The sequence below is a fragment of the Aptenodytes patagonicus genome, chromosome 1 (genome assembly GCF_965638725.1).
Source record: "Aptenodytes patagonicus chromosome 1, bAptPat1.pri.cur, whole genome shotgun sequence".
Lineage (NCBI taxonomy): Eukaryota > Metazoa > Chordata > Aves > Sphenisciformes > Spheniscidae > Aptenodytes > Aptenodytes patagonicus.
In genome coordinates, this window is record NC_134949.1 from 71,185,053 (window position 1) to 71,211,004 (window position 25,952).

The 25,952-nt window shown below is 41.8% G+C and overlaps 1 protein-coding gene across 5 annotated transcripts in view; it reads left to right on the top strand.

Annotated features, from left to right (window-relative positions):
• CALD1 (caldesmon 1) overlaps positions 1-25,952 on the top strand; it is a 203,861-nt gene that overhangs the window by 58,314 nt on the left and 119,595 nt on the right. For all 5 annotated transcript variants that reach the window (XM_076341925.1, XM_076341937.1, XM_076341956.1 and 2 more), the window contains one exon: positions 25,210-25,303. The gene's annotated coding sequence lies outside the window, so the exon portion shown is untranslated. The remainder of the gene's footprint in view (positions 1-25,209; positions 25,304-25,952) is intronic.

Sequence of the window (25,952 nt, forward strand, 5' to 3'; positions counted from 1 at the left end):
TTCCCTTTCCATTTTTGACAGCAACAAGAACACATGATGGAACGTTGCACGTAAACCTTTGCAATGTACATTACACAGATGGTAATGACAACTGAGCTTTGCCTTTCAGACTGAAGCAAAACCTCTGTTGCTCATAATGGCCCTTGACTCTGCAACATGCAGTCAATAGATTAGTGTGGAAAACACTGCATGCTTCCTTTGACTTTCTATTGGTATTTTCTCTATCCCAGAGAAGAGAAACCAAAACACTTTATTATCTGTATTAGTAGTTTTATACCACACTTGTGAGGCACTCAAGCACTGTTTATTTTGAGAAGCATTCCAAAACCTTGAAGACTTAAAATCTGACCAGATGAGAATCAAAGGGCAGCAGGAGAAGAAGTACTGAGGCAAACTCCTGCCCCCAATCTTACCCCAAACCCTTTCCCCAAATCATGTGGCAGAGTTAGGCAGATGTCTCATCTTGAGTCTCATGTCACAGCTTTCTCTTTTGCTGGTAAAAAGGTGTCTTTCAAAGGCTCAAACTGTTTTCTGTAGCTTGACTGATAATGGTGGCAGTGGCTGTCTCCTTAGCAAGCTTTTCCTCTGGGACCCTCAATAGAATTGTCACCCATGCCAGTGGTAGAAACTTTTTGATAAAGATTGTTTTGCAACTCTCGCATGAGTTACTGAGGCAGGTAAAAGCAGAGACTCTTTCTGTGGTAATTTTTTTCAATTTGGAACATGTTCCTTTGAATGATTTCAGTTTTGGAAAGTCAAAGCAACACTTAAGGAAGTTTTAAGATAGTTGTCAGGTTTTCTTCATGCTTTGATCATGTGATTGCTTAGAATTCCTCATTGCCTTGTGCTTTTTTAATGTGCAAGAGGTTTAGGGGGCTTCACATCTGATACCTCTGCTCTATGGTTTGCTGAGCCCTGTGCATTTGGGTATTGCAGATCTGTCAGGAGCAGAAGCTGTGGGCTCTGTGCAAAACTGCACAGGGCAAGTCAGTCCTTTAGCCTATATGGGTATACAACTTTGAAGCAGTTACTTGTTTCTACTCGAGAATCTTTGCTCTAGAGAAAGCAGCACATCTGAGGAAAGGGATCATTAATAGTAAATTGATTAATTATTTGTCAAGATAAACCATCCAGTTCTGACAGATGCTGAGCAATTACAAGTGGCCCTGGAAAGCCTGCATCCTTAGCCATCCATAGAAGACACTCAGCAACAGTAGAGATGTCATCTTGAATAATTAAATAAAATGCCTGTATTTGTTTCTGGGCCATGAAGTTTAACAAAAAAAGAAAATGGAAAGGATGGACAGGGAGGGAACAAAAGGAGAAATGGTGGGATATGTGTGATTAATACAGATTTAACTTTGCTGTCTGTGATGATGGTATGCAGTGATGAAATGGATGTGTTCTGTGATTTATTTTCTTCCACTTTAAAGTAGCGGAGCTCTAAAAATGACTAATGAACCTCCTTTCAAGGTTCATATCTATGACCTAATTCATATGTGCAGGAATCTTGTCTTCCCCTTAACTGCAGCAGAAAGTTGAAGGTTGCTCATCCAAAGAGCGTTAGAGGCCAAAGCAGAGACCCTGGACAAGATCCAGCACAAATAGCTGCATTCCAGTGAAAACAGGAATCAGATGTACAGTACACATGATAGTTTAATTGGCGGATGCTATTTACCATTTGTTAATTGCAAGTTGTATTGTAAGTTATGATGTCAATTAAGGCAATAATTAGAGTAGTTCCATGTAAGATGCTGAGTTGTTAAAAATAATTGTTCTGATAGAAGCATTTTTATCAGGGTACCATTGAAAGTTATTCTTTAAAACAAAACCTTGTTATTGTGCGTTGTTCATAACCTCAACTGATGCAAATTGGAATACACAGGACTAGTTTCCACAGAGGAGTTAAGGAGTTAAGGAACTGGCCTGTTGTACTTTTATACTGTGGAAGGTAGTATGGTTTGTATGTTTGCACACCATATTTTTCTGCTACATATATTGCAAGATGTATCAGTGTATAGTCATCGTGGAACTCTACTATAATTGCAGAATCACAGAACAGCTGAGGTTGCAAGGGACTTCTGGAGATTTTGTAGTCGTCCCCCCTTTTGCTCAAAGCAGGGTCAGCTAGAGTAGGTTGCCCATGCTTGGGCAAACTCCAGTTGGGTTTCGAATACATCTAAGGATGGAGACTTCATGACCTCTCTGTGTCGAACTTCATAAGGTTTCTGTTGGACCACTTCTTCAGCTTGTTGAGGTCCCTCTGAATAGCAGCACAACCATCTGGTGTATCAACCACTCCTTCCAGTTTTATATTGTCTGCAAACTTGCTGAGGGTGGTCTCTTCCATCGTCCAGGTCATTAATGAAGATGTTGCACAGTATTGGTCCCAGTGTTGACCCTGGTGTACACCACCAGTGACTGGCCTCCCGCTGGGTTTTGTAACACTGATCTCAACCCTCTGGGCCTGACAGTTCTTCCAGTTTTCAATCCATCTCTTTATTTGTCTATGTGGATGTTATATGCTATGAGACAAGTGTCAAAAGCTTTACTAAAGTTGAGATAAACAACATCCACTGCTTTCCTGATCTCAAAATAATCTAAAAAAATTAGACTAATTTGTCCATGCTTGGAGTGTTATGTCATCTTTAAATGTAAATGAGTGTAACTGGGAGTAAAAATTAGGTTATCTAAACCTGATTCTTTTCAGTCTTTGTTGAAGGCGATTGAAAATTTCTTTGAAAAACGTCTAAGATACAAGGTGCATAAATCCAATTAAAACTTAGGAGGCTTGGGCACTTAACTGTTATTTATGTCCTCAGAAATCTATATTTTGCATCTCCCTAGAAACATGCATGTTGGCCAAGCCAAGTACTTGTCTGTCAGAACTAATTTTGGAGCTTGAGAGCAAGGCAAGGATGGGCTGCGATCTTGAAGAACCTCTTCCAGGCTTCTGTGATCAAAGCTTCTCCATTAAGACCACTTTAATACTTTATTTCTAAGTTTATTTTATAAAGGGCTGGTAAGTGATCACAGGAAGTTACAGTCAAGTTACTGATATGAATGATGTATCGTAGATATGAGTGGAAAATAGCGTTTCTTGTTAGTCATGACAACTAACAACCCATTAACATGCTGATTTCTGTTTAAGAATATATTCTATCCCATTGTAAACTGTTTATGACTATAAACCTGATAATTCTTAGTAGCTTGTTTATTAACATTTGATATTAGTGTTATCTGTGTTTTGCTTTCTATTACATTACCCTGCATCTGAATGAAACTCTTGACATTGAGCGTTTGTCCATATTTGCTCTGGTGAAGTAGGTTGGACTCAATGACCTTAAAGGTCTTTTCCAATCTAAATGATTCTATGAATGGTTACCCTGGTTTTGGTCTCCTTTAAGATGTCTAATTACTTGATGCAGCCATCTGTAGGCATAAACAGGGATTGTTCTCTTAGTTACTAGGAGTGAATATTATAATACATAGACCACCATACCCCCAGTGGGGATGCTAGTATATAAATGGAGCTCAGGTTATGTCTTGTAGACAAATTTCACATATAATCTGGAGGCTGAAAATCAGTCTTTGGACTGTGCAAGGCGTGTGACAAGCCTCCTGTATTGTATTGTCTGTGTGGTGTCGGGTATTTCGTAGAGGAAAGAGTAGGGGAAAACTGTTGCAAGAAAAGGATCAAAATGGTGTTCTCATCCTTCAGACCAATCCACACAATGGTGTAGTTCATTTCTAGTACAGAGTGGTCCCAGGATTTCTTTTTCTGGGAGACCAGATGCAGCTATGGCCATGGTAGTTTGTGTCATTAAGGCTAAGCGGTGCTTCAGCTGTATCTCACTGCTCATGTTCTTGAAATTACTTCTGTTGAATTAGCTGGGCTGGCCACCTTCACATGGGACATGTAAAGTTATCCCAAAGGGAACAGAGCTAATCATCTGATTGCACTAATGAGCACGGTGGGCAGATAGCAGAAAGTGCAGAGGCATCTCACATGACTTTTCTTTTAGTGTATAGTCTTATTCTCAAAAATGTACTGAAAACCCCACTGTTGGCACATGCTTGTGGGTACAAGAGTACTTGTCATGCATCACCACACTTGCCTTATACCACAGTGCTGAGGTTTCCCTTTGCATTTAAATTGGAAAGAAGCTGACTTTCTCCTTTTTCTCTCCTTAAAAAAAAACCACCCAAACAAAAAACCCCGACCAAAAACCCAACAGCACTTCATACAATCTAGTGAACAGTATGTATTGCTTTGAGAGATCAGATGCTCACAAGTCTATGGGGCCAGATGGGATCCCCCCGAGAGTGTTGAGGGAGCTGGTGGAGGAGCTTGCCAAGCCACTCTCCATTTATCAGTCCTGGTTAACGGGGGAGGTCCCAGATGACTGGAGGCTTGCCGATGTGACACCCATCTACAAGAAGGGCCGGAAGGAGAATCCGGGGAACTACAGGCCTGTCAGCCTGACTTCGGTGCCAGGGAAGATTATGGAGCGGTTCATCTTGAGGGCGCTCATAAGGCATGTGTGGGACAACCAGGGGATCAGGCCCAGCCAGCACGGGTTCATGAAAGGCAGGTCCTGCTTGACCAGCCTGATCTCCTTCTATGACCAGGTGACCCGCCTAGTGGATGAGAGAAAGGCTGTGGGTATTGTCTACCTAGACTTTAGTAAAACCTTTGATGCTGTCTCCCACAGCATTTTCCTGGAGAAACTGGTGGCTCACTGCTTAGGCAGGTGTACTCTTCGCTGGGTAAAAAACTGGCTGGACGGCCGGGCCCAGAGAGTTGTGCTGAATGGAGTTAAATCCAGCTGGCGGCCGGTCACGAGCGGTGTTCCCCAGGGCTCAGTTTTGGGGCCGGTCTTGTTCAATATCTTTATCAATGATCTGGATGAGGGGATTGAGTGCACCCTCAGTAAGTTTGCAGACGACACCAAGTTGGGCGGGAGTGTTGATCTGCTCGAGGGTAGGAAGGCTCTGCAGAGGGACCTGGACAGGCTGGATCGATGGGCCGAGGCCAACTGTATGAGGTTCAACAAGGCCAAGTGCCGGGTCCTGCACTTCGGCCACAACAGCCCCATGCAACGCTACAGGCTTGGGGAAGAGTGGCTGGAAAGCTGCCTGGCGGAAAAGGACCCGGGGGGTGTTGGTCGACAGCCGGCTGAACATGAGCCGGCAGTGTGCCCAGGTGGCCAAGAAGGCCAATGGCATCCTGGCCTGTATCAGAAATAGTGTGGCCAGCAGGACTAGGGAAGTGATTGTGCCCCTGTACTCGGCACTGGTGAGGCCGCACCTCGAATCCTGTGTTCAGTTTTGGGCCCCTCACTACAAGAAGGACATTGAGGTGCTGGAGCGTGTCCAGAGAAGGGCAACGAGGCTGGTGAAGGGTCTGGAGAACAAGTCTTGTGAGGAGCGGCTGAGGGAACTGGGACTGTTTAGCCTGGAGAAGAAGGAGGCTCAGGGGAGACCTTATCATGCTCTACCACTACCTGAAAGGAGGTTGTAGCGAGGTGGGTGTCAGTCTCTTCTCCCAAGTAACTAGCGATAGGACGAGAGGAAATGGCCTCAAGTTGCGCCAGGGGAGGTTTAGATTGGACGTGAGGAAAAATGTCTTTCCTGAAAGAGTGGATAAACATTGGACCAGGCTGCCCAGGGAAGTGGTTGAGTCCCCATCCCTGGAAGTATTTAAAAGACGTGTAGATGAGGTGCTTAGGGACATGGTTTAGTGGGCATGGTGGTGTTGGGTTGATGGTTGGACTTGATGATCTTAGAGGTCTTTTCCAACCTTAATGATTCTATGATTCTATGACTGATTTATAGCCATTCTCTCAAAGTGGAAGGAACTCCAAGTAGGGGAAATCACCATGTTGAAGGAGAGGCTACTTTGATTTATACGATCTTCAAAGTGTTCAGACTTCCAGTCACACTCTAAGCCCTCAAACTGAAATTACTATGTCTACCCAGGGATTTGTAAGGACTTAGCTATATCTATTCAGAATTGTACCTCTCATTGAAGTAGTGCAGCTTTCTCTTCCTAAAAGCAGCTGTTTGCCTATCAGCCAAAGGCTGCAGTTGTAAAGGCAAGATTGAACTGGTGAAATTTTATGTGTGGTTTTTTTTCTTTTCTGCTCTACCAAAAAAGTTTACTTAAATGGCGTGGTCTATAATTACTTGGCTGTGGACATGTTACCAGGGAGGTGATGCATGGGGCATCATAAGAGAGCAAACAATGCTATGACTCCTATGTAAGACCAAACAGTATTTGTATTGAGGCAGGTATTCGAAAACGGTGACAAATCAATCCACAGAGAAATCTGCACCTCTGAGAATGGAGTCATTTTTATGAGTGTTTGTCCTAAAACTGGGAGAGCTTGGTTTGCAATTGGTTGCTCTGCTCATGAGTTTTAGGCCACAGAAACCTCATGGAAGAAGTGCAAATAGTTCAAGACGACTTGAGATTTCATGTCAGAGTGTAGATGTACTTACCACATACCACTTCCGAATGCACACAGGGAATATCTTCCTCTTTAAAGGAATGAAGAAAGTAGATAAGTGGATATTTTTTTAAGCTTTGTGTCCTGATTTCAAGAATCCCAGTGATGCAAGAACCCTTAAGACTGTGGCGCACAGTAGAAATTTTTTATTATAGACAATCTTTCAGCTTTCTCATGAATGTCTGAAATTTTATTAGATCTATCTTGAAGTAAGAATGTTGCACGGTTTGGGGGCTGATAAATCACAGTCTCTACATTAACTATATAGAGATTTTTAACCATGTATGATCTTCACAGATGTTTGGTCAATTACCAAGCACAGGTGATCCTACTTGCAGTTCCAATAAGGCACTGAAGATATTGCTGCTGCTTTGTATGCTTAGAACAAGACAGTGCTTGGGGCTTGTCTGAAGCTTCCTCCTCCTCCAATTATTTGTAATGGTTTGGATGTCATTTATGAATGTATAAAGAGGACCTTCAATCTGTGTGAAGTGTGTGCTTTGGTTCTGTCTCAAACAAGGAAGTCGACAGCAAGGGAATTGCTATTTCTACAGAAGACAGCAGTTTATCATCTTCTGCCACATTTGTCACTGCCCTCTCTCCCTTTTCAGATCATACCACTGAAAGAATTTGACAGAAACCAGTTTTGTGTTTCTAGGAAATTAAGCATTTGTTTCTTTCAGAGAAAGTTACTTCCCCCCCCCTAAAGAAAACAAAACAAACAAACAAAAAAGCTGGTTCACTGTTTGACACACTTGGAGGCCCCCATCTAAGGTCTTAATTCACAGAACATGTCTGTGACTGTACAAGTTATTTATTTTCCCTTTGTTATGATTAGCCTATTATAAAATGAGAACAGAAATTACTCCTTTCTTCATAGGTTTGTTGTGAGATTGAAAACTCTGAATCACTCAGTATTGCAGTGGAAATCATACACATACCATAGAAACAAAAATTTTACTGTGGTTGAATGTTGACTAAAGGTGATTAGAGATATATTTGTGCTTGTGTATTGCAAGAAACCATACAACCTTAGCCAGGGGAAGAGATAATGTATTACCTGAAGACTTCCCTATGTGGAGTTTCAACCGTGTTCCTTTCATGGTGGGATGTAGCTCTTTTGATTTCCCATAGATATGCAGAGGGCACTGCTGTGTACGGAATTAGTGTTTTCCTACTAGAAGGATCACTAAAGCTAGTGTCCCACTCTGGCACCCTGGATGTAAAATGCAAAGTAGCCAAACATTAACTGGGAGTCAGTCTGTGCCTAACTGGGCTGACATAGCTGCTGCTGCTGTCACTGGTACTCTGTCAGCTTTGTAGATCAGTGAAAGACTTCATTCTATGAGACTGCTAATCCAACAGCAGTTAGAAAACCTTGTAATTACTTTTTTGGTTGCCCCCCTCCCCTTCAAATTTGTCCTTGAAACAAGTTATCGCTCTAATACAGAAGTGGGAGCATACTATTAGTTTTCACAGTCTTGCTGCCAAGTGATTGAATTTGACATTGTTGCATGGAAGGCTAATTTCTGCAGCGTGGAGTTGGCATTCCAGGCATTGCACTGCAATAGCGAGGTCTATGGGAAAAAGGCGAGGAGCACTGTCTGGCGGAATTATGTAGGCCAGTCTAAATTCCAGCTGAGGAATCCCTAGATGATAATTATTTAGAAGGTTTCTGCTTTCTAGTGGGTAGAAGTCAAAATTAGAAAAATATCTGAGATGATGAATGACTTGGAGGAGAACAACCTAATTGTTTTGATGAAAGCTATTTTGTAGATCAAACTCAGAGCTACAACACTAGCTATCTAACTTCTCAAACCCTCGTTCTCCCCCCCCCCCCCCCCCTTCTTTGATTATCTATTTTTAATCTCCTGTTTCTGGAAAGATGGGTAGAATAAGCCCTACTGCATGAAGTATTTGTTGTCATAAGGCTTTTTGTGCAGTCCTCCTATCTGACAGTAAATCAACACAGATTCCTTCTCCGTTGGTGTGTGGGCCTCTTTTCTAGATGCAAAATCAAGCAGTGCAGATCATCTGTCTTTTTGGTGTCTGTAGAGGAGACAAGCACCACTGAGGAGACTATAAATATAAAAGGATGATGTGATAATGTCTTGAATGTGACACCATGCAGCTGCAACAAGCCCCATCCTGAAAATGGAGGAGCTGTAAGAGTTGCTTTGGGCCTCTAGTGTAATGGACTTAGCTCAAGCCTATTGCTAAACTTGTATCTGCTAACCAGTTCTCAGGTTGGTCTCATTCCCTCTGTGCCAACTGTTCTCCCCATGTTTTTCATCTTCTTTGATGCTTTTGTATCACTGCTGCTCTTCCGCTGTTTTTAACATCGTCTTTCCTATAGCTTTAATTTTCCACGTCCCCTTTTCTTCCCTGTGTTCTGTGTTTTGGGTGTGTTTTTTATCTAAAGCATAGGGCAGGTGTCTTTCTATAGCTGCTCCTTCTGTCAGCTTCTTTCACTCAGCCACCAGTGGTAATGTTATTTTTAGTCTGCATAAAGTAGATGCAAGTTGTGATAATAGGTTTAAAAGCATTGGGACTGTAGAGAGCCGAGTTCCTCTCTCTGACTTAGAATCATAGAATCATTAAGGTTGGAAGAGACCTCTAAGGTCATCAAGTCCAACCGTCAACCCAACACCACCATGCCCACTAAACCATGTCCCTAAGTGCCTCATCTACACATCTTTTAAATACGTCCAGGGATGGTGACTCAACTTGAGGGACGGCGACTTGTATCAAAACAAATGGAACTAAACTGGTGCTAACTTCATGTCATTGTCATGATGTGACTTTTATTCTGACAGTATAGGGCTCTGCCATTCCAGCTAAAATAGTTGCTCTCTGAACTGGGAGAAGTCGTAACTTGGCATCCATTGAATGGATGAAGCTAGGCATCATTTCATGTATGAGCTACTTCATTCCCAGATTTTCAACAGGACCAGGAAAGGAAGATGGAGCGTATTCAAATGGGAATGTTCTTTGAAGTGTGGTTTTGTATATTACGTGATAGGAGAAATTAGTGGAGTGGGAGACTATTGTTTAGTTTTTGTATATTTCTACAACTTAAAGATCAAGGAAATCCTGAGGCTGACAAGAGGGTTCTGTTTTAAAATAAGTAATACATAAAATTTAAGTGTCAGTCGTCTTGAATTCCACTTAGTGAATTAATCCTGATGTCTATATGATACTTTGCCGTTTATTAGTCTAATGTGACCTTTATAGAAAGGTTGCTTTGGACAAATGGCATCAAGACATAAAATTAATAAACTCTTCATGAGTGTTGTTAACAATGAGAGCTGACAATAGACAACATCAACTTGTTTCCCATGAGAAACAAAGAAATATCAAAGGGCTGTAAATAGCATTCCATTTTCTGTTTGCGAGATGAAGATGGGACATGTGGATGGTCTTAAGTATTTTGCCCATTTTGGCACACGTTTGCATTTTCAGTGGCCTAGCTTCTTGGTCTGAGATTTAAAAGGCAAAATAGTGCTATTATCATATGACGAGAAGGGGCTCCCAGCCTTTTAAAACACATCAGAATCTTTGAGTTATTCTTCACTGATATGACTGCTCTTCTGAATAAAAGGCTGATGACATTTCTAAGTGACTTTATTACAACTCTTTCCCACTAGACAGGATCTCTTATCTTCCATTTGTATTTCTGAGTTTCGCTTTGGTTTCCCTGTCCTCAGTATTTGTCTGATTGTGTGTACCTCTCTGCCATCATACAGACAATGGAACAAACGTCCCAAAGCTTTTGCTTTGTTTTGGTTTTTAGATTGAGCTGTTGCAGATCTTGAAGAAAAGCAAAAATACTGTGGGAAGGATAGTAGAATCCTCTTCAGTAGTCAGAATTAGAAAGTTCCTATTTTGATAGTCAAATAGTCACCCTATCTGGAAAAGGAAGAGTTTAACTGAGAAGCCTCTCTGACTTCTCTATTTTCATGTAACCCTTAGACTTAAGCAGCAAGTGACCATCTGAAAGATAAAACCATCCCTCCAATCATGTTTAATTCAACTAAATTCTATTCTTACATGGAAGTCAGTGTAAAACTTGAGGAGGCTGAAGCATAGCATGTTTAGGTTCTGCCAGTGCCAAGCTATTCTTCCCCCCCCTTCTCTTATTTTCTAATGCTGAATCCAATTTTGTGTTGCCACAAAAGAGAACTAATGTTCATAGAATTAGTTTCAGCTCTGCTTTGATGCTTAATTACCCAGAAAAGTCATTCTCTGTTGTGTACTGTTGGTCACCAAGCTGTTGAATTATTTACATTTGGTTGGGATGAGGAATAACATTTGAGTTCCAAAGCTTTTTAATGTTTTTTAAAATATGGTTTGGGCAACAATGACTTGAACTCTCACTAGTTGCAGCAACATTTCTTTGTGAGCCAATGTGCTTGAGACAAAACAAATCCATTGCTTTGCCTCATGTGGTTTTCTTTCCTCTTCCAAGAAATACGCAAAGCATAAAGAAAAACGTTTTGCAACCCAGTATCCTCTTTCTCCTGTGCTTACTGTTGCACTGCAAATAATATGCATTATGCTATTTAGTTAGCTAACCTTGTGTTCTGCGGTCAACCACAAATTTTCTCTGGAGTCAATGGAAGATTCAGATACTAGAAGAATCTGGATGTGAGTCAGCAGATACTGACCAGAGCTGGGTGAAAAATTATTTCTGTCTTTTGTTTTCACAAATTCAGAATCTTTCTGGAAATGCAATGGGATGCATAGAAAGACCTCATAAGATAGAAAAGCAGACAGAGAGACACTTTCAGTCTAATCCATTGACTAGGTCTCCTTGCAAGATTGAAGGTTTAAATACCACTCAGTGCAGCTGGGATGGAGTTTGGGTCTTTCTCTTGTGAAAATGTGGGTGTATTGACCATCCTGTACTGCACTGTTCCTGTTCAGGACTCTTTTTAGAGCTGTTCTGCACTGAATAAATAAATATTCTATTCCCTTTGTCAATGGACTTTTTTAATGCAAACTGGAATGACTCCATATAGATGCAAGCAAGTCCTACTCCAGAACAGCCTTTAGGCTGGTGACTTGCTGTGCATGATGGTACTTTATGTGAGATGCAGGAGGTATATGCAAATATTTTTACTTCATCTGAATTCTCTTTTCTCACCAGTCAGCTCAATGACTAGTCATTAGATAGACCTTTCTTTGATTCAACCAGAACTGATACCTTTACTCAGTTGAAGATGGATATTTCTATAGAAAATTTCAATTTCGTTGATCTGTTTTGGGGAAGGTTTGCCCCATCAGCTCCTACATGTTTTATCAGAACAATTTCAACTGCCTCTGGATATGTATTTCATATGAATTATGGCCTACAATTTCTTAAACAAAATGTAAATAACTAGTAAAGCAGATGGGGAGAGAGAAAGTAAAAGTTGATTAAGCAAAATAAGATTTTGAAATGTGATGTGGAAGCAGTGTGGAGAAATAATTGCGATAAGGCTGATCTGTGGCTAAGACCTCAGTAGCAGAAAGTTTCTCTGAGGTCAAGCATAATAAAAGCACACAAGAAATGTATAAGATAGATGAATGAAAAACGTAGGGGAGAGAGGCTAACGAGGTAGTCAGCCTTTAAAAGTAGTTAACCTTTGAGTCCTTGGAAGGTATGAAAAGCCTGAACGGAGCCTTTGGATTCTTTGGTTTTTCTCTGCGAGTGGCTTCACACTCCTGTTCGTGAAATGAGGACTGCGAAGAAACAGTGTAAGACCTTTACTGGTCTTGGACATAAGCAAATTCCATAAAAAGTAGGACAAACCCCTATGCAGGCATGAATAAAAGCTGCTTTAGTATTTGATTGAAGGGAAGCAAGGCTGAACTTGGAAGGATTAACATGGGTCTGCTGAAACCTTCATTAAAAGGTCTGTCCAAAGAAGGCCTTTATCATTTACACACATGCAGTCTCAGGCAGTGCAGTCATGCATATTTGTATAGCTAGCAAGGAGGTCAGCAGTGAAGATGAAATAATTAACAAAATTAAAATTAGTCTCTGACTATTTTTAATCAAGGAGGTGTTCATGTGAGAGAGAATGCCTTAAAAATAGGTGGCTCTGTGTGGTACTGCATACTGACCTAAATTTTTATGAACATGTTTTTTCTGCAAAATCTATAAATACTTTTTTGGGGGGAAGAAAGGGGGGAGAAGAGGGGAGGGAGGTTAGGAGGGGAATGAGAATGAAGTAAAACAAAATTCCCTTTTTTTTTTTTTTTGTTTTTAAATGGAATGTTAACCAATCCCTTGGCAACAAAGCCCATGTTTATTTTTAATTAAAAAATAACATAGCTGGGTTGACTTCAGTTTTCCCAGCTGCTATTCTTCCATCACAACAGCTCTCTGGCCTCTTTTCCCTTGCTGATTTCTTTCATCATTTGCACTTAGCTTGTATGTGTTACATGGATTTTATGTAATATTTCCTACCATTGAAAGCAAGGCTAACAGTCTAAACAAGTAGCTGGGGCTCAGTCATCTAGATTCTCATCTACAGTACCTAAGCATGCCCTTCCTTTTGGAAAAGTGATAGGTGTGACCAGGATAACTTTTTTTCTGTGCACATTCCTTGCTGTTTATATGGCTGCCAAGCAAGGAGAGATTTAAACTGCATATTGAATTTATGAGTTGTAGTTCATTAAAATAAATGGAGTGGGTTTGGCAAAGCTCAGGTATCACTGAGTACACAGGTAGTGTTTGAAGGTTGACAAGCAGCCTTGGTGGTTTTTCTTTAGAGGATTGATTGCAAACTGCCAGTTTTTGTGTTTGCACATTAGGTGAAAAGTTAGAAAATAGACATGTTTGCCATGCCTTCTCCAGCAACTTCATTTCCTCTCTCCATGGGGCAGAACAGGAAGAAGTCAGGGTGATGATCCATTTCTCAGCATGTCATGACAGAGCTGATTACTTATATAGTGGAGAAGATGGTGTCCATCTGTAACAATCAATCTGGTTTCCTGAGTGGACTAAAATTTAAGTTTTTGTGTGGACATTTAGAGGCCCTTAAGTATTCAGGAGTATCTGGTACTTTCTGCAGCATTTTTAAGCTAATTAAAGTTGAGATAGTAATGCTGTAGCCTTAAAGGTTCACATACCAGTCATCCATACTAAACATTGCCAGCAGCAGTGGGAGTTGACAGCATCAAAGCTCCAGCTATTCCCAGACAGAAATGTAGTAGCTAGAATAAAAGTAGTGGTTTGTTGGGTCACTGGAACCAGACCATGGAAGAAGATATAACTATATGTATTAATCACCAATAATGTTACTACTGGGACAGTCTTTGCGATGTGTGATTTGCAAGCTTTCCATATGTAATATAGCCACTTTAAAAAACAGTTATTTGCACTAATAAGTGCTAGCATTCTGGTGTACTATATTTTTCCTCTGTGGAAGTTTAGCTCTGCTCATCTTGCCTCAGTTAGAAGCCAGAAAGGCAAGGACAAATGCATATTATAATCTGAAGAAATAATGTTATCCAAGAATTTTTAAGGCCAAAAAGGATTTGAGAGAGATTAGAGATTTCTGGAAAAAACTTCTATGATGACTCATATTTTATCTGGACCAGTTTGCTCTTCCCTTGTTGTATACTTCTTGAGAAATGCATAAACAGGTGAAATATAAGATGGTATACGCCAGTCTGGGCTAAGGTGGTTCTATCAGAATACAATGGGATGGTTGACATCTGTTGTGATGCTACTGTGAGCCTTATGATGTTTGTTCTGAGAGTTTTCTTAATAAATGATTCAAGACTTCTCATTAATTTCTGATTTCTGCCTCAGAGTATTTGCAAATACTTTCCCTGATCCAAAATGACCATGGTGGGATGGAACATCTACATTACTTAGGAAAAGGTGCTTGACATGTTAACCTTTCACAGGTGATAAAGTTTGCTGTCATGATGAACTATGGGATGAGGACAAGAAACTGAGAGGTAGCAGATATCAGAAGGCTAGCAATAACGAGTAGGAGGAAGCAGGGCAATAGGATCTGGGGCAAGAAATTGGTTAAAGTCTGGTATAGAAAGAATGTGAGCAGGAGCAAGCAACAAAGAAGCTGGAGAACAGTACAGTGGGGGAGGCACGATGGGTACGAAAGCAGGAGAAGAGCGGGGAAAATACGGGGCAGGAGAGTGAAGATATGACTCAAATGAGGTGCCTGAAAATTGCTGGGAAGAAATCGCTGTATCTGAATTACTTTGTTATCCTGTCTGAGGAAGGTGATTGAGAGGAAGGGATGGAATAAGCAGGAAGAATCACCTTTTTTTCTTCTCTTCTTTTTCCATTTCACAGTTTCTGGGAGATAGTTCAGGAAACTGGTGGGTGCTTCCTGTGTGCACTGAGATGCTGTGGTCCTTCCCTTGCTTTTGCAGTGGAGCAGCATTTGTTTATTTCCAGTTTCTTGTTTTGGCATGTAATGCTTTACCCCTTCTAAAAGATGGTTTACTTGAGTTAGTACTTAAAGATTTGACAATAATCAAATAAAATGCAATGCTTGTGGTCAATTTAATAATTTGTCCCAAGTCCTTATAAGAGATTAGAGCAGTGAAATCATGTTTTGGGCTGAGTGTCACTAGGAGAATACTAGAAGATTATCTTAGTAGGGAGGTGGTATGAGTTGGAGAACTAGACGGAAAAGGTATTCAGTACAAACCTGAAATAAAACTTGAAGCAAAGAAAGCGGAACCAAATGTGTTCCCCTCCACAAAGTTTGGGAGCATTCATTCTTAGAGTTTCATTTTGGCTCATTATAGAAACGTTCCCCAAGGACTAACCTAGAAAACATAAATCAAACCTTCTGCACCCAGGGGAGGGTGTTGTCCAGGGACTCTGTTATCCCGTCTCCACGGAAAAAAAAACATGTGAAGGGAAGACACAGAAGAGGTTCACATGAACCTTTCCCGCTGGGGGAATGCCTTCATTTGCACAAAGCTCTTTTCTAAACTGCTTTATTTTTATGGGAGCTGTGAGCTTCAGGATCCACAAATAGTAACTTTTAGTGCTGGCACTAATCCTGTCAATCAGAATTCTTCTCAGAAACACCATTAATTAAACTTCCCTGAAAAGGATACAGCTTGCAGAATTTTTCCTGCAGCTCCCTCTCTCCTGATACCTGCGCCAGCAGTGTGTTTACGTTCAATAACTGAAGAGGACACAGGAGAGAAGAAAATTGGAGCTTTCACAAGACACAACCTTTTTGTTATTACAGACTTATTTTAGCTGCCCTACTCTGCTTGTTTTGAGCAAATTCTTTCGTTTGTCGTGTTGAATGATGCTAGCAGCTGTCAAAATATGCTTTAAAGCAGCCAGTTTCCATTTGCTGTCTGTTGCAAGCGACTATTTTCTGAATTATGCAGTATTCTTTTTGGATTATTAATAATTTGGATTAGAGCTCTAAGCTTTCTGTAACCCTTTTCTGAAAGGGACAATGAATCTGCAAGGAATTTGGGCCTTCTTATTAGCAGTAAATGGTTTCCCTCAGTAGCATGTTCTGTAGCAGACGTGCCCGTATCCACTGCCAGTGATGTAGGGGAGTTTATGTTTAATCTCCAGATGATCAAAAAGGGATATGGCAAGCTTTGGTTTTTAAATTTTAAAATGTTTGTTCTTCCAGATCACAATTTGAAAGGGGAAAACCCTCCTTGAGTTGTCTTTTCCTTGGTGTGCATGTCGCTGCTCTATTGGGGAGACAGGTTTACATGAGGACAAATGGCTATTCTGGAACAGGCTTGGTCTGTTCTTGCTGCCACTGATGTCCATGTGAGAACAGTAGACCCTGCGTGGAGCAAGTGAAGAACACAACCCTCTGTTTATTCCTGTGGGCAGTAACTGCTGATCAAAGCAGGAACAGACGAGGAGTCTGGTTTTCTGCTAACGTGAATGCCACTGCTGTGTGGTTAGCAAATGGTTTCTGCTTAGTAGCATGAATGTGGCCAAAGAAGGAAGCAAGTGCTATATTTGCGTGGCTGAGGATGATGTTCCAGCCCACATCTGCTCAGATGCACACATACTTTGCTTATTTGTTAGCCTCTACTTTCAAGAATAACCACTCAAAGATCTTGCAATCTACTTCCATTTGGTATGAGCTATATCTAGTCTTCCTTTTGGTTGTGTTTAACCTCAGGAAGCAGTTCTCTTTTTTTCCTGTCTCATGCCAAGACATGCAGAATGAAAGCCTGTATGTAGGGCAGTCATTGTATCCAAAAGATGTTCACTTCTATTGAGGGAGTATTATTGTGCGTGTGAGAGGAGTGACTGGCTTCCAAAGTATTCGGGTGCTCTACTGCTGAGGTCAGTGTAAGGATAACTGGCATTTTGAGACATTGAAGAAATATGCCATTTTCTGAAACTTTGTAGGTCAGATGAGTTGCTGTTTATAAGGATATTAGCAGCTTGGATAAAGGGAAGATTCAGATCTTTCCCCTTCACAGACTTTCTCCCCTAATGTGTATGGCTGTCTGGCATTATTTTAAAGACTAATCATGATTATAAGCTCTGGTTCAAATTCGTAATTAAGAACATTCATTGAGCAGCTTAGAACATGGGATGGGGTGTGCTCAGGGTGCCCCCGAGTCCTGCTCTGGAGAACCATTCTGTGTACTGCTACGCCCGTGGCATTGGGAGTAGATTGAAAGTGAGGTCCAGTGGGCCCCCAAGAAATTGAACTGCAAAGGGTGGGTGAATGTTGGAGAAGGATTTCTTTCCTCCCTGCTCTTCAGATCTCCAATATATTCTGCAGCTGGGCTGGAAGAGGCACTGCTGATGGCATGCTTTTCCTCTCCCTGACTCTTTACCTCCAGACCCTGAACACATCTGGACAATCAGGACTATCAGCACTGTATGTAATGCAGCCTGTGTGGTTCAACCAGAAAATATGATGGGGTGGGAAACTTTTTCTACAGCTCACATTCTTCCTATGAATCTGTACTTATTGATACTTTTCTGCATCACTGAAATCCTCTTCAGATGAGGCCACAGAAAGATGAAGCTGTAATAGTCTGAGTGCTTCATAACATTTGAAAACTAACAATACATGTAGCTATGTGTTTGAAAGATGAAAGTATTTCCTTGAAGACCTGTGGGCTGTGCCTTAATGGTCATTCTTCAGCTGAGATTAAGGTGGCACTTGAACTCTAAACCCTTTCTTTAATAATATAACATTATGTTATATTTGTTAATATATTAAGTTCGTTGAGAGTAGCTATTAGATCAGAAATTTCTAATGTGTAGCTTCATCCCTCCTGTACCTGGATAACACTCTTTGGGAGTAAGTACTACCTTTTTGTCCTACTGTTTGTATAGCACCCAGAAAGCTGGGGCTTGGTGATACTACTGCACTCCTAACACTGACAGAAAAATTAATAACTATGAGATGGCTGCAGCCCTCTGGGAAGTAGAGCTCAGGTAAAGCAAACTGTCTATGTTCAGCAGAGCACGTAAATGTGTGCTCAGCCTGAAGTCAATGGGCTTTGACTATGGTTTTTAAATTAAACTCTTAAGTGTATTGCTGCATGAGAGATGTCTTTATTTACTTTGAATGCTGATGTTTTGTACTGATAAGCTACTTAGAATCATAGAATCATTGAGGTTGGAAAAGACCTCTAAGATCATCGAGTCCAACCGTCAACCCAACACCACCAGGCCCACTAAACCATGTCCCTAAGCGCCTCATCTACACGTCTTTTAAATACCTCCAGGGATGGGGACTCCACCACTTCCCTGGGCAGCCTGTTCCAATGTTTCACCACTCTTTCAGTAAAGAAATTTTTCCTTACATCCAATCTAAACCTCCCCTGCCGCAACTTGAGGCCATTTCCTCTCGTCCTATCGCTTGTTACTTCGGAGAAAAGACCAACACCCACCTCGCTACAACTTCCTTTCAGGTAGTTGTAGAGAGCGATGAGGTCTCCCCTCAGCCTCCTTTTCTCCAGGCTGAACAGTCCCAGTTCCCTCAGCCGCTCCTCATAAGACTTGTGCTCCAGACCCCTCACCAGCCTCGTTGCCCTTCTCTGGACACGCTCCAGCACCTCAACGTCCTTCTTGTAGTGAGGGGCCCAAAACTGAACACAGGATTCGAGGTGCGGCCTCACCAGGGCCGAGTACAGGGGCACGATCACTTCCCTACTCCTACTGGCCACACTATTTCTGATACAGGCCAGGATGCCATTGGCCTTCTTGGCCGCCTGGGCACACTGCCGGCTCATGTTCAGCCGGCTGTCGACCAACACCCCCAGGTCCTTTTCCGCCAGGCAGCTTTCCAGCCCCTCTTCCCCAAGCCTGTAGCGCTGCATGGGGTTGTTGTGGCCGAAGTGCAGGACCCGGCACTTGGCCTTGTTGAACCTCATACAGTTGGCCTGGGCCCATCCATCCAGCCTGTCCAGGTCCCTCTGCAGAGCCTTCCTACCCTCGAGCAGATCAACACTCCCACCCAACTTGGTGTCGTCTGCAAACTTACTGAGGGTGCACTCAATCCCCTCATCCAGATCATCGATAAAGATATTAAACAAGACCGGCCCCAGTACTGAGCCCTGGGGAACACCGCTCGTGACCGGCCGCCAACTGGATGTAACTCCATTCACCACAACTCTCTGGGCCCGGCCGTCCAGCCAGTTTTTGACCCAGCGCAGAGTCCACCTGTCTAAGCCGTGAGCCGCCAGCTTCTCTAGGCGAATGCTGTGGGAGACAGTGTCAAAGGCCTTGCTGAAGTCCAGGTAGACCACATCCACAGCCTTTCCCTCATCCACTAGGCGGGTCACCTGGTCATAGAAGGAGATCAGGTTGGTCAAGCAGGACCTGCCTCTCATGAACCCGTGCTGGCTAGGCCGGATCCCCTGGTTGTCCCGCTCATGCCTTGTGAGCGCCCTCAAGATGAGCCGCTCCATAATCTTCCCCGGCACCGAGGTCAGGCTGACAGGCCTGTAGTTCCCCGGATCCTCCTTCCGGCCCTTCTTGTGGATGGGCGTCACATTGGCAAGCCTCCAGTCTTCCGGAACCTCCCCCGTTAACCAGGACTGCTGATAAATGATGGAGAGTGGCTTGGCGAGCACCTCCGCCAGCTCCCTCAGCACTCTCGGGTGGATCCCATCCGGCCCCATAGACTTGTGAGTGTCCAGGTGGCATAGCAGGTCATTGACTGCTTCCTCCTGGATTACGGGGGGTTCATCCTGCTCGCCGTCCCCGTCTTCCAGCTCGGGGGGCCGAGTACCCTGAGGATAACTGGTCTGCCTGTTAAAGACTGAGGCAAAGAAGGCATTGAGTACCTCCGCCTTTTCCTCATCCTCAGTGACAATGTTCCCCCTTGCATCCAATAAAGGATGGAGATTCTCCTTGGCTCTCTTCTTGTCATTAATATATTTGTAAAAACTTTTTTTGTTGTCTTTAACGACAGCGGCCAGATTGCGTTCTAGCTGGGCTTTTGCCTTTCTCATTTCCTCTCTGCACGACCTAACGAGATCCCTGTACTCTTCTTGAGTCGCCTGCCCCTTCTTCCACAAGCGGTAAACTCTCCTTTTTTTCCTGAGTCCCAGCAAGAGCTCCCCGTTCAGCCAGGCCGGTCGTCTTCTCCGCCCATTCTTCTTACGGCGTACGGGGACAGCCTGCTCCTGCGCCTTTAAGACTTCCTTCTTGAAGATCGTCCAGCCTTGCTGGACCCCTTTGCCCTTCAGGACCGTCTCCCACGGGACTCTCTCAACCAGCGTCCTGAACAGGCCAAAGTCCGCCCTCCGGAAGTCCATGGTTGCAGTTTTGCTGCCCCCCCTCCTTACTTCACCAAGAAGCGAGAATTCTATCATTTCATGGTCGCTAAGCCCAAGACTTGTAAGTGGTTAGGTGAGCAGTTCGCAGGATACAACCCACCTCCCCTTTTTAGGTCATCCTAGAAAATGAATTCCTTGGGTACCTGTTTAGATAGTAATGGATGAGCTTGAGGCTTCCTGTTCCCCTCTTCTGTTGGCAACACTTGTTCACCAAACACTGTAATGAAAAGCCTTCTTTGTGCACACAGCACATGTGAGAAAAAGTTGAAAAGTTTTATTTAAGTGCTCCCTCTGTAACGTCTTCGTAAGTAAATAAACTATATGGCAACCCTGACAACATAAAAATCAAAAAGAGATCTGGAAGAAATGGGTAAACAAAGAAATACTTCACCTAGACCGTTTTTTAAAAAGGTGGTTTCCTGCTCTTATTTTCATGACTTGAGGGGAAAAAAAAAATTTGCACAAGAGCTAATACTGAAATCTAGGGATAAAAATTCCTAGCTGTAACTGGAATGAGATTCAAGTTTAACAGCCACTCTATGGCTGTCACACACTGTGACTCTGTGACTATGGGGTGGAGGGAGCGATGATGACACAGAAGATGGAACCAGACTCTTCTCAATGGTGCCCAGTGAAAGGACATGAGGAAAGGGACACAAATTGAAGTACAGAAAATTCCATTTAAATGTAGGGAAAAACTTTATTACTGTAAGTGATCAACACTGGACCAGATTTCCCAGGGAGGCAGTGGAGTCTCCATCCTTGGAGATATTCAAACCCCAACTGGACATGATCCTGGGCAGCCTGCTTTGAGCAGGGAATTGGACTAGATGATCTCCAGAGGTGCCTTCCAACCTGAACTGTTCTGTGATTCTGTGAAATAATTTGCTATTTTTAAAGATTGGAGGAGGAATCCTTCTTTTATCTAATAGATTACTAACTCAGAACCCAGTAGGTAGACTGGGTTACCTCCTTTGTCCAAAAGAACTGTAAAGTGCACTCTCCAACTATTTTTTATAGTGCTCCCACTCTCTCCTACTGATGTTATTTCACTTTCCTAAATGATTAAATATGTATTTGGGACTGTATTTCCAAAACAGCTTCTTAACCACCTTGCTGTTGGATAATTTGGGATTGCTCCATTATATGTGATGCAATGAGGAATACTTCCTATGTGCATACCACTGTGCATTAGGCGAGTGAGCCTTCAGCTGGGAAGTGGCATAGCTGAGTCCTAGTGTCATTCTGAAGGTTTAATTACTTGTCCAAAGTGAACTATATCTTCACATAACACATAATTAAGTTGTGGAACTCCTTGTTATGGGATTTTGCTGAGTGTTGGCAGCTACTGGAAATAATAATGGAAAAAAGCTGCCATGGAGTTCAGTAAATACACAGATTCCACCTTTGACTCAGGCATTCTGGAAGTCACAAGCTGTTGTAGAGTATTTGTGGGAAGCATCATTATATGCTTTTCCTGTTCTTATGTTCTACCCTAAACATCTGATATTGGCTACTGCCAGAGACAGGATACGGAGCTAGTTGGACCTTCAGTCTAGTGTGTTATAGTTCCCCTTATGCTCTTAGCACCAGCACTGGTAGGAAAGGATGTGGAGGAACATCTTAGTGCTAGGGTGTCCTTTGGAAGATGTAGGCTAAAATCCCTGCAAGAAGAGATGAAATCTGAACCCTGTCACAGCCCTAGCTGTTGAGCTATTGGATAAAATGGAGCAGCACATATTTTTGGTAACTAGGCTCCATAACTTTATTTCCATTCAAAGCTACATGGTATAACGGAGCCAAATTCACTAACAGAGTAGCAAGGAGTGAAACCACGCTTTTCTTTGTGTGTGTGCGCATATACTTTTAATCAAAAAACCACATTTAAATGTCACAGGTCAACTTCTGAATGACCGTGAATGTGATTTGGTTTCCTTAGTTTCCTTAATCAAGATAGTAACAACTTTCTCATTTCTTAAGCTGCAAAGTACTTCCAATAAAAGCATTTTCAAGAACTTCTGATAAAAGCATTTCTGTTATTAAAATTGCATTTAATGGATACTGACCTACGTTAGCTGAGAATCCAATACCTATGTTAGCTGGAAATTGAGTTCCACTGTGTGCTTGAATGTGCAGTGCTGGGTGTGTGCCTAGGTCTGCAATGCTGTTAATGCCATTGCGTGAATGAGAGCAGAACATGAACCCAATGTTTATGGTCAGGGGAATTCGAAGGACTGAAGAATCAGTAAAAATTGTGCCAATTTTACCACTGAAGATTACAGCCCAAAATGTGTCCAAACCCTAGTGATGTTTCTTGGATTGGAGGGTTTAGATTTATGGAGTCTGGTTTTCGACCTGGACCTGAACTTCCTTCATGCTTAAGTTGTATGGAAATTTCCTGTTTGCTAAATTGTTCTTAGCCCTTCATAGTCAGCTCACAATGGAATTGTGGTGTGATAGAGGTTCTTTTGGATAGCAAATAGTGAGAGAGCATATTTCAGTCATTTTATTGATATTACAAACTCTGTTGAGCTCAATTCAGAAAAATGTTACTTTAGGACAGAGCAAATAGAAGGAGAATAGCAGAAGAGGGCTTTGACTGTGGGAAAGAAAAGGAAAATCTTTTGGGGGTTGTCTCCATTTTTAAAAAAAAATCTTGAAGAAATTGAAATAGAGCAAACGGTCCAAAGCAGAAAAAGACTTTTAGACCCAGGATCCTCCTAATGCATGATCTGAATGTCACGAAGTTATGCCTGCTGAGAGTCAAGCGGGGCACACTAAATAATAGAAATGGGCAAAGTCAGCTTTTCAAGGTAGTGAAAAAGTTTGAATGAATTCAGTGACCTGGGAGGGCTTTCATGCTATTCATGAGTTGGAGCTCTGTGGACTGATAGAGCCCAGTCTGCTCTCGCTGTAAGCAGGAGTAACCATTGAGAGGAAGTTGACTTGAAGCTCTTGGTTGCTCTTTTCAGACCTTGATGATTAGGGATGTCCTCTTACGTGGCTCTTTTCTGCTGTGTGATACATGCATAGTAACGCTAAGTATCAAAAGGGGATTGAGATCTCTTTCGAATCTAATACTGAAACTTCTAATGGAATGAATGAAAATCTTGGCTTTGGCCAACCCAAAGTTTTCAATAATATAAATCACTGTCAGGTGTCTATAAAACCTAGACCAGACTGTAAAATTGTTTTTGAAATTGCTGAATAGTCATTTACATCAAGAGTCATCAGAAGTCCATGAGTTTCCAGTGAATAACGAGAAATTAATACAAGTAACGGCCCCACACTATGATCTTAAATTACTGAAAATAGGCTTCAGTGATTTTTAAATAATCCATTTCCTCTGTTGGCACCAGGATGTTCTGTATGAAGGTCCTTGGGTCTAACGAGAATGGACCATGTGAGGCGCTCTGAAGAAAGCTTACAGTTTTTATTTTTACTCTGGTGGGTCTGTATACTACCAAGTGGTAGCGGAATACAGGGTGAGTCTTCAGGGGGAAAAAATACCCCATTTCAATGAAGCTCATTCTTACAGTATTTACTGGTATCCATTATGAGTTTCTACTAGATCACCCACAAATTGTTGTACTGTCTTTGTACAAGGGTGGCAGCTCTTTTGTTCTGCTCTCTGAATTGACACTTATAGAATTGTTGTCATGCTGGTTCAGAGCAAGGGTCCATCTAGGTTAGTACACTACCTCTGACCGAGACACTGAGACAGTCACTTACAGTAAAGCAAGCGAAAGCAGATGAGTGTGGAATGGCTCTTCCTTTTATGTGCTCTCCCAGAGTCTGGCAATCTTTGCTTTGGGACTTTCTAAGATAGAGGTCACATCCAGACTGTCATATCTCATAGCTGATGAAACTATCCTCCATGATTTTTTTTATTCCTTCTTGAATCATAGTTCTTGTACAACAATAAACAACATTTACTGTTTAAAAACCATTCAGGACCTTTCTCATATATCCTGCCTCAGTCATCTCTCTTTTTCAAATGGCAAAGTCATACTCTAGATAGCCTCCAGATGGGAACTGTGCCATAGCTCTGATTGTTATTCGTGTCCCTTCCTGGGGCTCTTCTTGAGAAAGGGTAACCAGAACTTCATGCAAAACTGAGAACATAGATATACCATATATTTATATGTGTGACCTAGATAGAACCTAGATTTTTCCCAAATGATTCTTAACTTGCCTTTTGACAACTGCTGGCTAGTCAGCTAATATTTTCAGAGGAGCTCTTCCTCAGACTCCAAGATGTCTTTCCTGAGTGTTATTGACTGATTTAGAGTTGATCACTCTGTGTATACAGATACAAGTTGTTTGTGTTTTTTTTTTTTTTCCCCTGTACCTTTACTTAATGAACACTGAATTCAGTCTGCCCATAGAAATTCATTACTATGAACTCTTTCCCCAGTTCTTTGTATTGACTTCAGATTTTATTATAATGAATAGTTTTGTATCATCTACAGACTCTGTCTTCTCACTGTTCATCTGCTTTTGCAGAGTGCTTTTATGAATATGTTGAATACTACAGGTCTCAGTGTAGATCCTTAGGGAGGTACGCTGGAAACCTTGCTCTGTTATGAAAACTCATCGCTGGTCTGATGCTTTGCTTCGTCCTTTACCAATCACAAGAGAATGTTCAGCTTAGCCTGTATCAGCTTCACTTCTTAAAGAGGTTTTAGTGAGTGACTTTGTTGAGAGATTTTGGGAAATCAAAGTCTGCGTCAAACTCTTAATTTATAGAGCTGTTGATAGTGGGTTTTGTCGGTCTCTTGCAAAATTTTTCTGTTTTATTCCATACTTTAAAAACCTTTGTAGGGGTGTTGTTAAAGAAGACTTTACTAAAGAGAAATGACGACTGTGCAATAATTATGCCATTGCTAAACAATATTCTTTATTTTCTATTTCTGTACAGTGATCACCTCTATTTTCTGGAGTCATCATTTTGAATTCATTAGCAGCTGGTTTGTTACTGAAAAGCTCAGAATATTTCCTCTGATTGCCTTCCTGTGAGTATGATCAAAGCAGTTACCTCAGATTTCCTTGCCTGTGGTATTCAGGAGGTTTTTCTGTATCCGGTTTTTGTATTGATGCTTTTATATTGGATTTTTTTTTTCATCCTGTGTGCTTGCTTTCTTCTTTGGGGGCTGATCCAAATCCCTCTGAAAATCAGTAGACAGCCCTGCAGTCAGACCCTTGACTCCTATTCCTCTGGGATCACTGTCACCAGAGATTATTTTATTCAGAACTGATAGTAGATATAAAGGATTTTATCTTGAATTTTATCTTCATATAAAAATCTTTAAATTTTGCAGTAATCATTTTGTGGGTGTATGGCTGTTCTTTTAGTAGCTATATTTATTTCTCTGCTGGATTTCAGCAAGATTTTTGCCTGCAATGGGAGTCTTAAATCGTATTTACTTGTGTTAAGATCATGTGCTGGTGTGTTACTGTCCTGTTTTGTCTTCTGTTCTTTTTTTAAAGCAAGCAGGCTCTTAGGAGTCTGTGAGAGTCCAAGTAACCGTGTTTACTGACTATTTACAACGTGTAAGACTTAAACATTTTTTACAAACTGTTCTTTCACTGCCAGAACAAGCGAGGGCTCACAAACCATTTAAAAGAAGTGTTTATAATGTGTGTAAACTTCGGCCCCTCGAT